Source organism: Impatiens glandulifera, chromosome 1, assembly GCF_907164915.1.
Source record: "Impatiens glandulifera chromosome 1, dImpGla2.1, whole genome shotgun sequence".
Lineage (NCBI taxonomy): Eukaryota > Viridiplantae > Streptophyta > Magnoliopsida > Ericales > Balsaminaceae > Impatiens > Impatiens glandulifera.
In genome coordinates this window covers 67,375,714-67,388,997 of record NC_061862.1, presented here as the reverse complement: position 1 = coordinate 67,388,997, position 13,284 = coordinate 67,375,714, and the positions used below count along the sequence as shown (strand labels likewise).

At 25.8% G+C, this 13,284-nt stretch overlaps 1 pseudogene; it reads left to right on the top strand.

Moving 5' to 3' along the window:
* Window positions 1-3,077: 3,077 nt before the first annotated feature.
* Window positions 3,078-12,844, top strand: LOC124930898 (annotated as a pseudogene).
* Window positions 12,845-13,284: the final 440 nt, after the last annotated feature.

Below are 13,284 nucleotides of genomic sequence, written 5' to 3'. Positions count from 1 at the left end.
TAATTTTCATGATATAAATCACTTGATTGTTCTTTTACGTCCCCCTCTCACATCAATTCTTCCATCAATTTTCTTTTCTTGGTGGCAGTAAACTTTATGAATAAAATAAAATAGACTCCAAACACACATAAATTTCAGAATAAACATAAAAACATTGAAGATATATACATTTTTATTTAAGACGGTAATATATTTACCAAAATCAAAATCGTTAGTCCATTCTACAATCGTAAGTCTATTCTACAATTGTAAAATTTTAAAATATCGAGTTGATTGTTAAAATTATACCATGGTAGAATAGACTAACAATTCTATTTCGATAAACTTTTAAATAAGTTAAATTTTTACAATTTGAAATTTACACCGATAATATTTACTATTTATAAGTTTATAAATAATTTTGATTTTATTTACAATTTTATTCTTCTTTAGAAAAAATGTATATTTATAAATTAAATTTATTTTTATTATTTATTCAAATAAATAAATTATGAAAATCATTTTATAAATATGATTTCCTTTAATGTTAATTTCCTTTAATATTATTTATTAATTAATTATATTATATGATAAGATAAGATATAGCTAATATTATTTTAAAATAAATTCTCATTATTTTAAATAAACTCTTAATTTTAATAATGTATAAAGTTGATAATTTTAAGTAAAATTTTGATTTTGACTATGGATCCTAGCTATTATTTTATTAAAAAACTATTAAAATTAAAATTATTTTTTTACTTGGTATAATATTATTTATTGAATAGTAAATAATTTATGAATTATGATAAATTATATATGCGGTATTTTTATTTTATTTAATATAAATATTATTTTGGTTTTAATGTAATTTTAGTTAATTTTAATTAGATTATTATTGTATTTTTTTATAAATAGAAGAAATATAATTTATTTTTAATAATGATATCGAATAAAAAGATAAATTATTAAAACTTTATTTTATTAAACATTTTTATTTATAATATTTATAGTTAGGGTGTTAAATAGGTCTGAAACAAAACCTACCGAATTTAAATTCAATTTGAATTTATTTTCTATTTTTTAATTGAATTTTACCCGTTGAAATTTTAACTACATACCTAATTTGAAAATGAATTCATTTATTTTTATTTATTTTAATTAATTATTTTATTACATATTATATAATTTATTACATATAATTAAATAATTATATATTTAAATTAAATATAATAATTTTTATCTCTACAACAAAATACAACCGCCGCATATCTCTCTTATTTATTCTCATTTATCTAATGCCCTAACCCTAATCAAATAATTCCTCTACTAGCCGCCGCCCATCTCTCCCTCTCCTATCTATTCTCATTTATCTAATGCCCTAACCCTAATCAAATAATTCCTCTACTAGCCGCCGCCCATCTCTCTCTTATATCTACTCTTATTTTCTCCGCAACATCTCTCCTTCTCTTATATGGACTCTTATTTTCTCCGCCAACATCTCCTTTTTATATCTACTCTTATTTTCTCCGCCAACATCTCCCTTTTAACCCACCTCCCTCCCTCTCATTTCTATTCATAATCAATCTACCTTCTTATTTCTGGTTATCTCTATTTCTTCTTTGTAAGACTATTGAGTCTGGATCTATATTTCTTCTTTCTTGTTAAAATTTCAAAACTCTTGAGTTTAGATCTATATTCTTTCTTTCTTGTTGACAATATTCGCTTGCTTGCTTGTCGCAAACCGCCAACATTGAAGATCAAGTTTAGAGGTAACTTAAATTTTGTTTTAAGAATTTATTTGAATTTGATTCGGTTATTAAATTGGCTAAAAAATTATATATTCAAAACATTTTGAATATAACAAGTAAAATTAATGTTATATATATTTTTTCACTTACTATGTATATATATATATTAAATAAATAATGTATATATTCTTATTAAATTATAAAAAAATTATAATATAAATAATAAAACTTAATATATATATATATATATATATATTAATAAATTTATATATATGTAACAATAATATATATAATTTAAAAACTTAAAAATATATTAATAATTTTAAATTTTTATTTATAATAATAAAAAATAATAATAAAAAATAAAAATAAATAAATTACTAAATATTTTTTAATAATAAAAAATTAATGACATATAAACTATTAGATGTGTTTGTGGTGATATTTATAATATCAAATTAAAATGAAATAAATTGTTCATATTCATAAGATATAATATTAAATATTTTGTTATATATTATTACTCATTATTGGTAATAATATATAATAATAAATAGATAATAATAACAATAATTTAAAATATATAATATTTTAGTGTCTTGATTAATTAATTGAAGTATGTGATAGATAAGAAAGAAAATAAAATAATGTTTAACGTTATTTAATTTTAAAAAATTATAATCAAACTCATTATATTTTAATATTCTTAATATTTATTTCACTCATTATATTTTAATATTTTTTATTTATTCTCTTATTTTTTTCATTTATTATTATTATTATTATTTTTATTTCTCTTTCTAATTTTTTATATTATATAAAATTATTATAATAATAAAACATAAATTTAAACATATAACCTTTTTTTTCGATACACATATACACAGTCATATTATAAATTTATTATATCTATATATTCTCTACAATTTATAATATAATATTATTTTTTAAGATATTAATTATACATTTTAATAACGTAATAAACAAACTAAAAAAGATAAAAAAAAAATTGTATGTCAAAAAATTTATAAAAATAAATAAAAGTGTATTTTAGTATTTAATTTAATAAATTTATTAATTTGATTAATTATTAGACAGGTGAGAGGATAATAAATTATTTGATACATAATTCAAATGAAGAAGGATTATGTCTTAATTATCAAATTAACAAAAACTAAAATGTGTAACAAATGGGCCCTAAATATGCATGCATTTATCTATCTGTCATTTGACATAGAGCGCAGGTTTGATTTTGCGTATTTAAAAACCAAATTTATTTACTTATTGATCAATTCTTTACCGACACAAAAAAACAACGTTGTACGGTCAAGGTCAGAAGAGCGAGAAATGGTGAAGAAGCATGTGGAGAAGAGAGGCGGCGGCGGCGGCAGCGGCAAAGAGAAAGAGAAAGAAAAAGAGCAGGGTTATAAACAATGGAAGTCACTTGTCCCTATAATTTACGATTGGCTAACTCATCACTCACTTCTCTGGCCTTCTCTATCATGCAGGTACGCATATATATATCTAATGTATCTATCTATCTATCTAATCTGTATCTAATCTAGCTTTATTATCATGCATATAAATAGATGGGGTCCCCAGTTAAAAAGGGTTCTTTCAAGAACAGCCAGCGCCTTTACATTTCCGAACAGGTAATTAAACTTAATTGGATCTCCTACTTCTCTTTGTTTTTTTCATTTATGTACATCCTTTTATAATTAATTAGCTATATCTAAACCATATGCTTAATTAATTTGATAAAATATACAAAGCCTCATCTTAGCTAGCTAACTTTACTTTGCATGTCTCATGGTCGCTCTAGCCTCTTGGGTAAGGCTAGTTAGGCGGCCTAAGGCGCATAAGCTAGGCCCCCTCCCACAGCCACCAAAAATAGAAAAACACTAACAAGATTTGAAGCATAGGCACTAGTAAAAAAAAGGTCAATATCAACAGTTTTTACTGTTGTTATTAAACAAAAAATGGTTAGTATTGAGTAATAACAACAGCTCAAAAAGCGGTTGACATCCGTTACTAGAGCCTCCGTAGGCATTGCTCAAACATGAAATATCAACCATTTTGGGGCGGTTGTTATTACTCAATAACAACCGTTTTTTGAGCGGTTGTTATTAAGAAATATCATCCGTTTTATATGCAATTGTTATTAAGCAATATCAACCGTTTAAAAAAAATTACTCAATACTAACCATTTTGTAGGCGGTTGTTATTAAGAACTATAAAAGTGGTTGTAATTTCTTAATTATAATGGTTGTCAATTGTAATTTCTTAATTATAATGGTTGTTGACATTTTTTATTCCGAATTTATAAAAAAAATATTTCAATTATTTAATTAAAAATCACTTTAAAATAAATTTAATTATTTTATACAAAATTTCAAATGACAAGATAATTTTTAAATATAATTCAAAAATTAACATTAAAATAATTTAATTCCATTACATACAAATACTACATTTAAATAAAAAAAATTCATAATACAAAAAATAAAAAATAATAATTCAATCTTCTATCATCTATTTCTTCTTCCTTGATCTTCATCTTCTATCTCTTCTTCCTTGATCTTCATCTTCTATCATCTATTTCTTCTTCCTTCAGCATAAACCTCATTTTCTTCATAATTAACTACCTCCTTTTTTTATAATTAATTCCGTCCAAATTTAGTATACCTACATATAAAGACATTTACAACATAAATAATTAAAATTAAAGTTAATAATATAAACCTGATTATACAATGATAATTTTACCTATAAGGAAAATGAGGAAGGAATTAAGAGCATTGATTTGAAGGAGGAGAGTTCTCCATGGGATTTGAGAGAATAGGGTTGAGGATTGAGGGATGAGAGAGGTTGAGGGATGAGAGAGGGATTGAGGAGAGAATAAGTAATCGAGGTCATAAAAATAAAGGTTGTGGGAAGAGAGGTGATTGAGGAGAGAAGAAGTTATCGAGGTTAAAAGAAGTTATCAGATAATGGAGAATTAATTAATTAATTATTTTGTATAACAACCCACGATTTTAATGATATTTTATTTATTTATTTTAATTATATATATATATATATTATATTTAACAAATTTAATTACTTAAATATTATATATATATTAACTATTAACTATTATATATAAATATAAATTATTAAATTCAAAATATTAAAAAATATTTAATATCAACTATTTTTAAAATGGTAATATTATATATATTTACTCTATTAAATAACAAATCAAATTAATTTATATAAAAATTTTAAATTTTAAATATTTTATATGTTTATTTTATTAAATAAATATGAATAGTTTAAATTTAATTATATATATATACATATTTATTTTATTACATAAAATATGAAATTATATTATGTTTTTAAATTTAAAATATATTATCATAAAATTTTAATTTTTTTACTTATTATTATTCTTTAATATTTATATTATATATATATAATTCATATAATTAATTATTAATAAATTCATATATATTTATATAAATAATTATTAATTATATTTTAAATTTAATAAAAATATATGATTATATATCTTTCCTAGTTTCTTTCTAATCTCTCTCTACTTATTAATTTTTTTCTTTAAATTTTAAATTTTAATTTCTCCTTTTTAATATAATAGTATTTTTTTATTCTTATTAAATATTAAAATTTATTAATATTTATATTTTTCATAAACACTAAATTTTGTTAATATTTTTATTTTTACTTTCCCTAAAAAAAAATATTTCTTCCTGTATATTTTTTTTTAATCTTATCTCACTTTTATTCCTCGTATAAAATAAATAAAAATAACTCAAAAATTACAAATAAATTCTCATAACAATTTTTAATAAAAATATTGAATAATTTATTTTTTACTAAGAATAATATTTATTCAAACATTTTTCTGCAATAATAAAATATAATATAACAAAATATATATCAGAATAAGTCTTATAATACCGGTTGATATTTCCCCTTTATATCAACGGTTTTTAAAATGGTTGATATAGATTTGGTCAATATCAACGGTTTTTAAAGTGGTTGATATAGATGTGGTTAATATCGACGGTTTTTAAAACTGTTAATATAGAGTGGGTCAATATCAACCATTTTAAAATTCCGTTAATATAGATGAGTTAATATCAACCGTTTTAAGAGCGGTTGATATTGACCCCCTTTATATCAACGGTTTTCGAAACTGTTGATATAGAGTGGAGTCAATATCAACCGTTTTACAATTCCGTTAATATAGATGAGTTAATATCAACCGTTTTTAAGAGCGGTTGATATTGACCCCCTTTATATTAACGGTTTTTTAAACGGTTGGTATTACCCCTTTAATATCAACCGCTGAACAAACGGTTACTATTTTTGGTTACTATTAATGATTTTTTTACTAGTGGGCCATTAGATGAATTTACTTTTTTAGTCTAAGGCATCAAAAACCTCGTGCCCAGACACTGGCTCGACTTCATCTTCTTTGGAACAAAGTCTTCACCATTTGAACAACAAGAGCCACCATCAGTCTTAGATGTTCATCGAAGCCGTTTTGAAGTCTATACTATGTTTCGATGATTATTAGATTCTCCACTTGAGATCAAATGTTAATCTAGAATTGACTACAACTAAGAATTTGGAGGAGGCACGATAATTCAAATTTGGGGACCGAGCGAGCCACCAAAGGATTAAGACTTTTGAGTTGAACTAGGAAGATGTTGTTTAATCTTGGGTTGAGAAACCCTAAAACTTTCTAACAACCTAAATTATAATAGGGTTGGTAGAAACAAACTTGAATGTAGTGCACCAATTTATGCTAGACAATGGATTAGCCGGCTTGTTTTTGTATTTGTTCCAATGCTTTTAGTATTGAAGATAATAATGAAAAATATTGTAAAACTGAAAAAGAATAGTGATCATAATTAAATGATAGCTTTAAGAGATAGTTTGTCTAAAATTCTTTTATTGGTTGTCTAAAATTCTTTTATTGACTACTAACCCTGTTCAGTCAAGATTTTAATTTTATTTGAGAATCACACTATTCAAAATTAAATTTATATAGATTGTCCAGATAGTTATTTAAGTTAAATGTTGCAACATTCCAAATAAATCAAAAAAATAATAGTTTGTTTAGGCACACATTAGACAAATTTCCTCTATTTTGTAGTGTCAACAAGTCCTTCAATTCTTCATCTATTGCATATTTACACGGACTATATTTTAATTACTTTTGTGAAAAAGTCCAATGTTGACAAGAATTATAATGAGACTTTTTTTTTTTTGTTGGCATCCCAAAATTTAATGGTTTCCACTTTGGAATTAGTAAGCAAACTAAATATGTTATAATCTTACGAGATTAAATGTTACTTTATCTCATTGTCTTTTGTTTGACGAAGAAATCTAGTCTTAGCTTATCGATGCACTATCTTACGTAACAATTAATTTCGGTTCACATGCTGACTAGTTCTTAAAACACAACTCTATTTTTCGTAATAGTTTTATTTATCCCTCTTCCTTCAAAGTGAGTTTGGAATACCAAGACCCTTGAGAGTTCTTATTCTTTTAGTATGAATATCATTATAAACTCAAAATGACGTGTTTCGCATTGACTAACACATGTTTCCTATGCGATAACAACAAGAAGACAATTAAACACGATATGTTTCAGTTCACCATTGCTTTAATATTTTGACTCTACTTCAAAGTTTCCTTAACTATCAAATGATCATATCTCAATATTAATTGGGAAAATTTGGGTTTAATGGACAAAATAATGTTTTCCATCGTGAGATCAAATGTTAATCTAGAATTGACTACAACTAAGAATTTGGAGGAGGCACGATAATTCAAATTTGGGGACCGAGCGAGCCACCAAAGGATTAAGACTTTTGAGTTGAACTAGGAAGATGTTGTTTAATCTTGGGTTGAGAAACCCTAAAACTTTCTAACAACCTAAATTATAATAGGGTTGGTAGAAACAAACTTGAATGTAGTGCACCAATTTATGCTAGACAATGGATTAGCCGGCTTGTTTTTGTATTTGTTCCAATGCTTTTAGCATTGAAGATAATAATGAAAAATATTGTAAAACTGAAAAAGAATAGTGATCATAATTAAATGATAGCTTTAAGAGATAGTTTGTCTAAAATTCTTTTATTGGTTGTCTAAAATTCTTTTATTGACTACTAACCCTGTTCAGTCAAGATTTTAATTTTATTTGAGAATCACACTATTCAAAATTAAATTTATATAGATTGTCCAGATAGTTATTTAAGTTAAATGTTGCAACATTCCAAATAAATCAAAAAAATAATAGTTTGTTTAGGCACACATTAGACAAATTTCCTCTATTTTGTAGTGTCAACAAGTCCTTCAATTCTTCATCTATTGCATATTTACACGGACTATATTTTAATTACTTTTGTGAAAAAGTCCAATGTTGACAAGAATTATAATGAGACTTTTTTTTTTGTTGGCATCCCAAAATTTAATGGTTTCCACTTTGGAATTAGTAAGCAAACTAAATATGTTATAATCTTACGAGATTAAATGTTACTTTATCTCATTGTCTTTTGTTTGACGAAGAAATCTAGTCTTAGCTTATCGATGCACTATCTTACGTAACAATTAATTTCGGTTCACATGCTGACTAGTTCTTAAAACACAACTCTATTTTTCGTAATAGTTTTATTTATCCCTCTTCCTTCAAAGTGAGTTTGGAATACCAAGACCCTTGAGAGTTCTTATTCTTTTAGTATGAATATCATTATAAACTCAAAATGACGTGTTTCGCATTGACTAACACATGTTTCCTATGCGATAACAACAAGAAGACAATTAAACACGATATGTTTCAGTTCACCATTGCTTTAATATTTTGACTCTACTTCAAAGTTTCCTTAACTATCAAATGATCATATCTCAATATTAATTGGGAAAATTTGGGTTTAATGGACAAAATAATGTTTTCCATCGTCGATGGCTATCATGGCTGTAAATGCCAAAAAAAACATACATAAATCAATTAAGTAAAATCAACCTATAATAATTAGTATGCCTTTTTTTTAATTAAAGGTCATGTTCTATTAAAATGATTTAATTAAATAAATTTATAAACGCGAGGGGTGATCAATAGAAAGAAACTGACAAAGAAAAATGTGTTAGATTCCTATGAAATCATAGTAGTCTCATCTATGACAACCCCTTCATTTTTTATCGAGATGAACATGCATAGAGATCCTCTCATTTCCAACAATTTTTTCCTTTAAATGTCATGCTTTATATTGCATTATTTCCAAATCATCCAATAAAGATCCAATAAATGTTTGACCCGACTATCTAGTTTGTTGTAATCAAAAGTCTACTACAAAATGTGTTATAACCAATTGATAAATAAGAATACTACGGAGTAAGGACTAGATGTATGAGACGAGAAACTAAAACAAAATGTAGCATATTTTTTGGAAAACATATCAACTTTAATTTCAAAGAGAGGTGAATGTGAAGGGCATTCAAAAGTTACGAGCAAAGAGAATCAAAGGAAAAAAAATTAAAAAAAATTAAGCCCTATCAATTCAAATAAAGTTGGTTAATCATTATATAATTGAATTATTGATAACTTAAGTCTCTTATTTCTATCTTGTTCTCACTTATTTGCTTCTGTTTGATTTCAAACTTTATATTGCGAAGGGTCGTGAACACAAATGTTTATTACTTTATTTAAGAAAAAGACTTATAAGAAAGTTTATATAACTCGGTAATAGAACACAAATCTCATTATTATATGGTCATGAGTTCGAGCTTTAATGACCTTTTTAAAAAAAGATAACCAAAAGACGATTCTAAAAAGTCTTGCCTAGACATTAGAAGAATCAAACCAAGATAACTAAAATTTATTTTGATAAATCGAAATATCTTATTTATAGATTTTATAAATAAAATTCTAATTAATAGAGTTAAAAATTTGTTAATAACTTTCCATGTTTAAAGTTTTGTGTGTTACTTAACCAACACATTTTATATTGATTTTTTTCACCTTATACAAAAAGTAAAAATACATAATTGTTAGCATAAGAACCGTTACTGATATTTACATAGTTGGACTTTGGCGATGATGAGAGTCAAATTTAAGATCATCCTTTTATAAACGATATAATTAAAAAGGTGATAAAAATTTATTCCTCTACAAGTTTGCTATAATTTGAACACATCACTCTAAAAAATTTGATCTTTTAAAAGAAAAAAATTATATAATATATATAGGGGATAACTTGTTACACATTAAGTTATAGCATTATTCCAATAAATAAATTTATTGGTACTTTGACTTCTCAACTCTCTTGGTCTCTCTTCATATTATGTCTATCCCTATGAATTGAACTCTAAGGAAGTAGGAATTGATGTTTATCACTATATATATAAATGCTTGCCAGGGAATGAAGCATCTTCTTGTCATATTTCCACATTATTAATCTTATATCTATGTTGTTGTTTTAAAAATTTTGTTCCTAACTAGTTCTGATATTTTGTTGTTTGTTTATGTTTCGTTTGCTAGACTGATGGTAGTGTGCCAAACACACTTGTTATCATAAATTGTGATATTGTTAAACATAGGGTTGCTTCAGCTCAACATATCACACTGGTAAGTGTATCAATCCTAACATTGTAAAAATAATAATTCATTCTCTTTTTCAATGTTCTACCAATGGATTAATGTATGTTTTGGTTGCATGATCTTTGCAGTTCAATGAAAAGTCTAGTTCTCCATTTGTGAAGAAATTCAAAACAATAATTCACCCTGGAGAGGTATTAATTATTTTAGTTGTTTTATATATTTTTTTCATAATTAGAATATAGGGATGTTCTAAAATTAAACATGTTAATTTGAAATTATTATTTAGAGGCCCGATATTCTTGACATCTTGTAAGCCTTATCTGCAATATGCATTAATTATTCTAGATTGACATTATAGTCTTTCAGTTTTATAGATTGTTCTATAAATATGATCACTAGTGTATATATGTGTTGTAAAGATTCCAGGCCGCTATTATCCATAATATTATATATCATTTCATCTTCATTCTGTAAACACAAATCTTGATTGTATATGGAATCATCACAGGTGAATCGAATCAAAGAACTTCCTCAAAATAGAAATATTGTGGCCACTCACACTGACGGTCCAAATGTATGCATCTTGTTGCGTTCTTCTATATTTGAATTATAATTAGACACTTAAGATCCATTAAGTTTTTTCTATCTCAATCTAAAGCATTCAGTCCTGTTCAGGTTCTAATTTGGAATGTTGAGAGCCAGCCTAATCGACAAGCTGTGTATGGAGCCCGAAATTCTTGTCCAGATTTGGTACGTGATGTTGCACAATAAAATGTTGTCATGATACAATCATTTCTACAAATATATACAGTTATATCTTATACACTTAAATTTGCAGATTTTAACTTAATTATTTCATATATTAAGAAACATCTTTGAATGCTATTTATTTTGAGTTGTAGTTTATAATAGAGTTCTAATGCATAAAAGAATCATTACTTAACATGCAGGTACTTATTGGGCATAAAGAAAATGCAGAATTTGCTCTTGCCATGGGCCAAACTGAACCTTTTGTGCTTTCTGGAGGTTGGAAACTCATTATACCTTTGAAATATTTTTAGTACAAATTATTTTTCTTATATTTAATAAATACAATTTTTTTTATATTAGGTAAGGACAACTTGGTGGTTCTATGGAATATTGAAGATCATATCTCCACATTGGCCTTAGAGACACCAACTGGTGGTGGTAGAACCATAAAAAACTCCAAGGCTGGTGGGAGTTCTGTTGAAAGTATTACTACTCTTCATCCTCGAGGTACCTATCTAGGACATCAAGATACAGTTGAGGATGTACAATTTTGCCCTTCAAGGTAGAGAAATTACATTTGTAAATTGATCTTTAGGCTTGATATTTCAATCTATATGCAGTTTATGATATTTTTTAAGTAATTTTTTTTTTTGTATGTACTAAAGTGGACAAGAGTTCTGTAGTGTGGGTGATGATTCATGTCTCATACTTTGGGATGTAAGGACAGGTTCAAATCCAACTATCAAGGTACCTACACTCCTTTAAATTACCTCAAGAAGCTTACAAAATTGATTTTTTTTTATTAAAACTTGATTCTCTATCTCTTTTTCAGGTTGAGAAAGCTCATGATGCTGACATTCATTGTTCATTGTGTTGATTGGAATTCACATGATCTTAACCTTATTTTGACTGGGTAAGCATTGAAATGTGTTTTTTTATTGTTTTTTTTCATCTTTTGTGATTCTGAATTAAATTTGGTATTATTCAACAGATCAGCTGATAATACAGTAATGATGTATGACCGTAGAAAACTTACTTCTGGATTACCCGTTCATGTATTTGAGGGTCACAATGCTGCTGTTCTGTGTGTACAGGTTTGAAAAATATGATGACTACTGTTTTCTAAATATTTTCATAAAGGGAAATAATATAAAAAGAACAAATGCTTCAATTTGTTTTTCAGTGGTCTCCCGACAAGGCATCAGTTTTTGGAAGTTCATCGGAAGATGGAACATTGAACTTATGGGATCATGAAAAGGTTTGAAACCTAATTAATATATGATGAATTGTTTTTTATTGCAAATTGATTTCAAAATAAATTTTTTAAATTTCATTCATGTTGCAGATGGGCGGAATGCAAGAACTTGGTGGATCATCAGATAGTTCAACAGGCTTGTTATTTAATCATTGTGGTCATAGGTAAGAAACTTATTATTGTATTTCTTTCTTTCTTTTTATATTTATTTTTTTGGATATATCTATTCAGAGGCAAAGTTGTGGATTTCCATTGGAGTTCTTTTGATCCTTGGACAATCGTTAGTGTATCGGATGATGGAGACAGTATTGGCGGTGGAGGTACTATGCAGGTAATAATTGTTTTTTAGTAATTTCTATTGTTATGAATAATTAATATGGTTAGATTATTAAATGAGTAATTGGTAAATGTTGTTGTTTTTAGATATGGAGAATTATAGACATGATTTACCGACCACGAGAGGAGGTTCTGGCTGAGTTAGAGAATTATAAGTAAGATATAATCAATTTCAACTAACACCTCTTAATACATTATTAATTTTCTTTTGTTTTTAACACCGATATGATGGGCTAAACTTTAATGTCTTCGATCGTTATTATGTAGTCATTTTAATCAATGGTATCAAAATATTTTTTAAATTACTTGTCCTATTTCATTAGTGTTATATCCTACTATAATAAATAAAGTTGGAGAGTTTTCAAGAATAGAGTGAAAAATGCTAAGAAAACTATGTTTTAATTTTGATCTAAACAAAACAATTAGACCAAAGATCCCAAAAGCTTGTACCAGCTATAAGCCATGTAAGATTCAACACTCTAATGCATATTAAATCCATACACAATGAAGTGAGCTTATTTGTTGTTTGGGTTATTTTGAAATTTTATTGAGTTTTTTTAAAATATTTTTTTGATAAAAAAATATTTCATAATTTATTT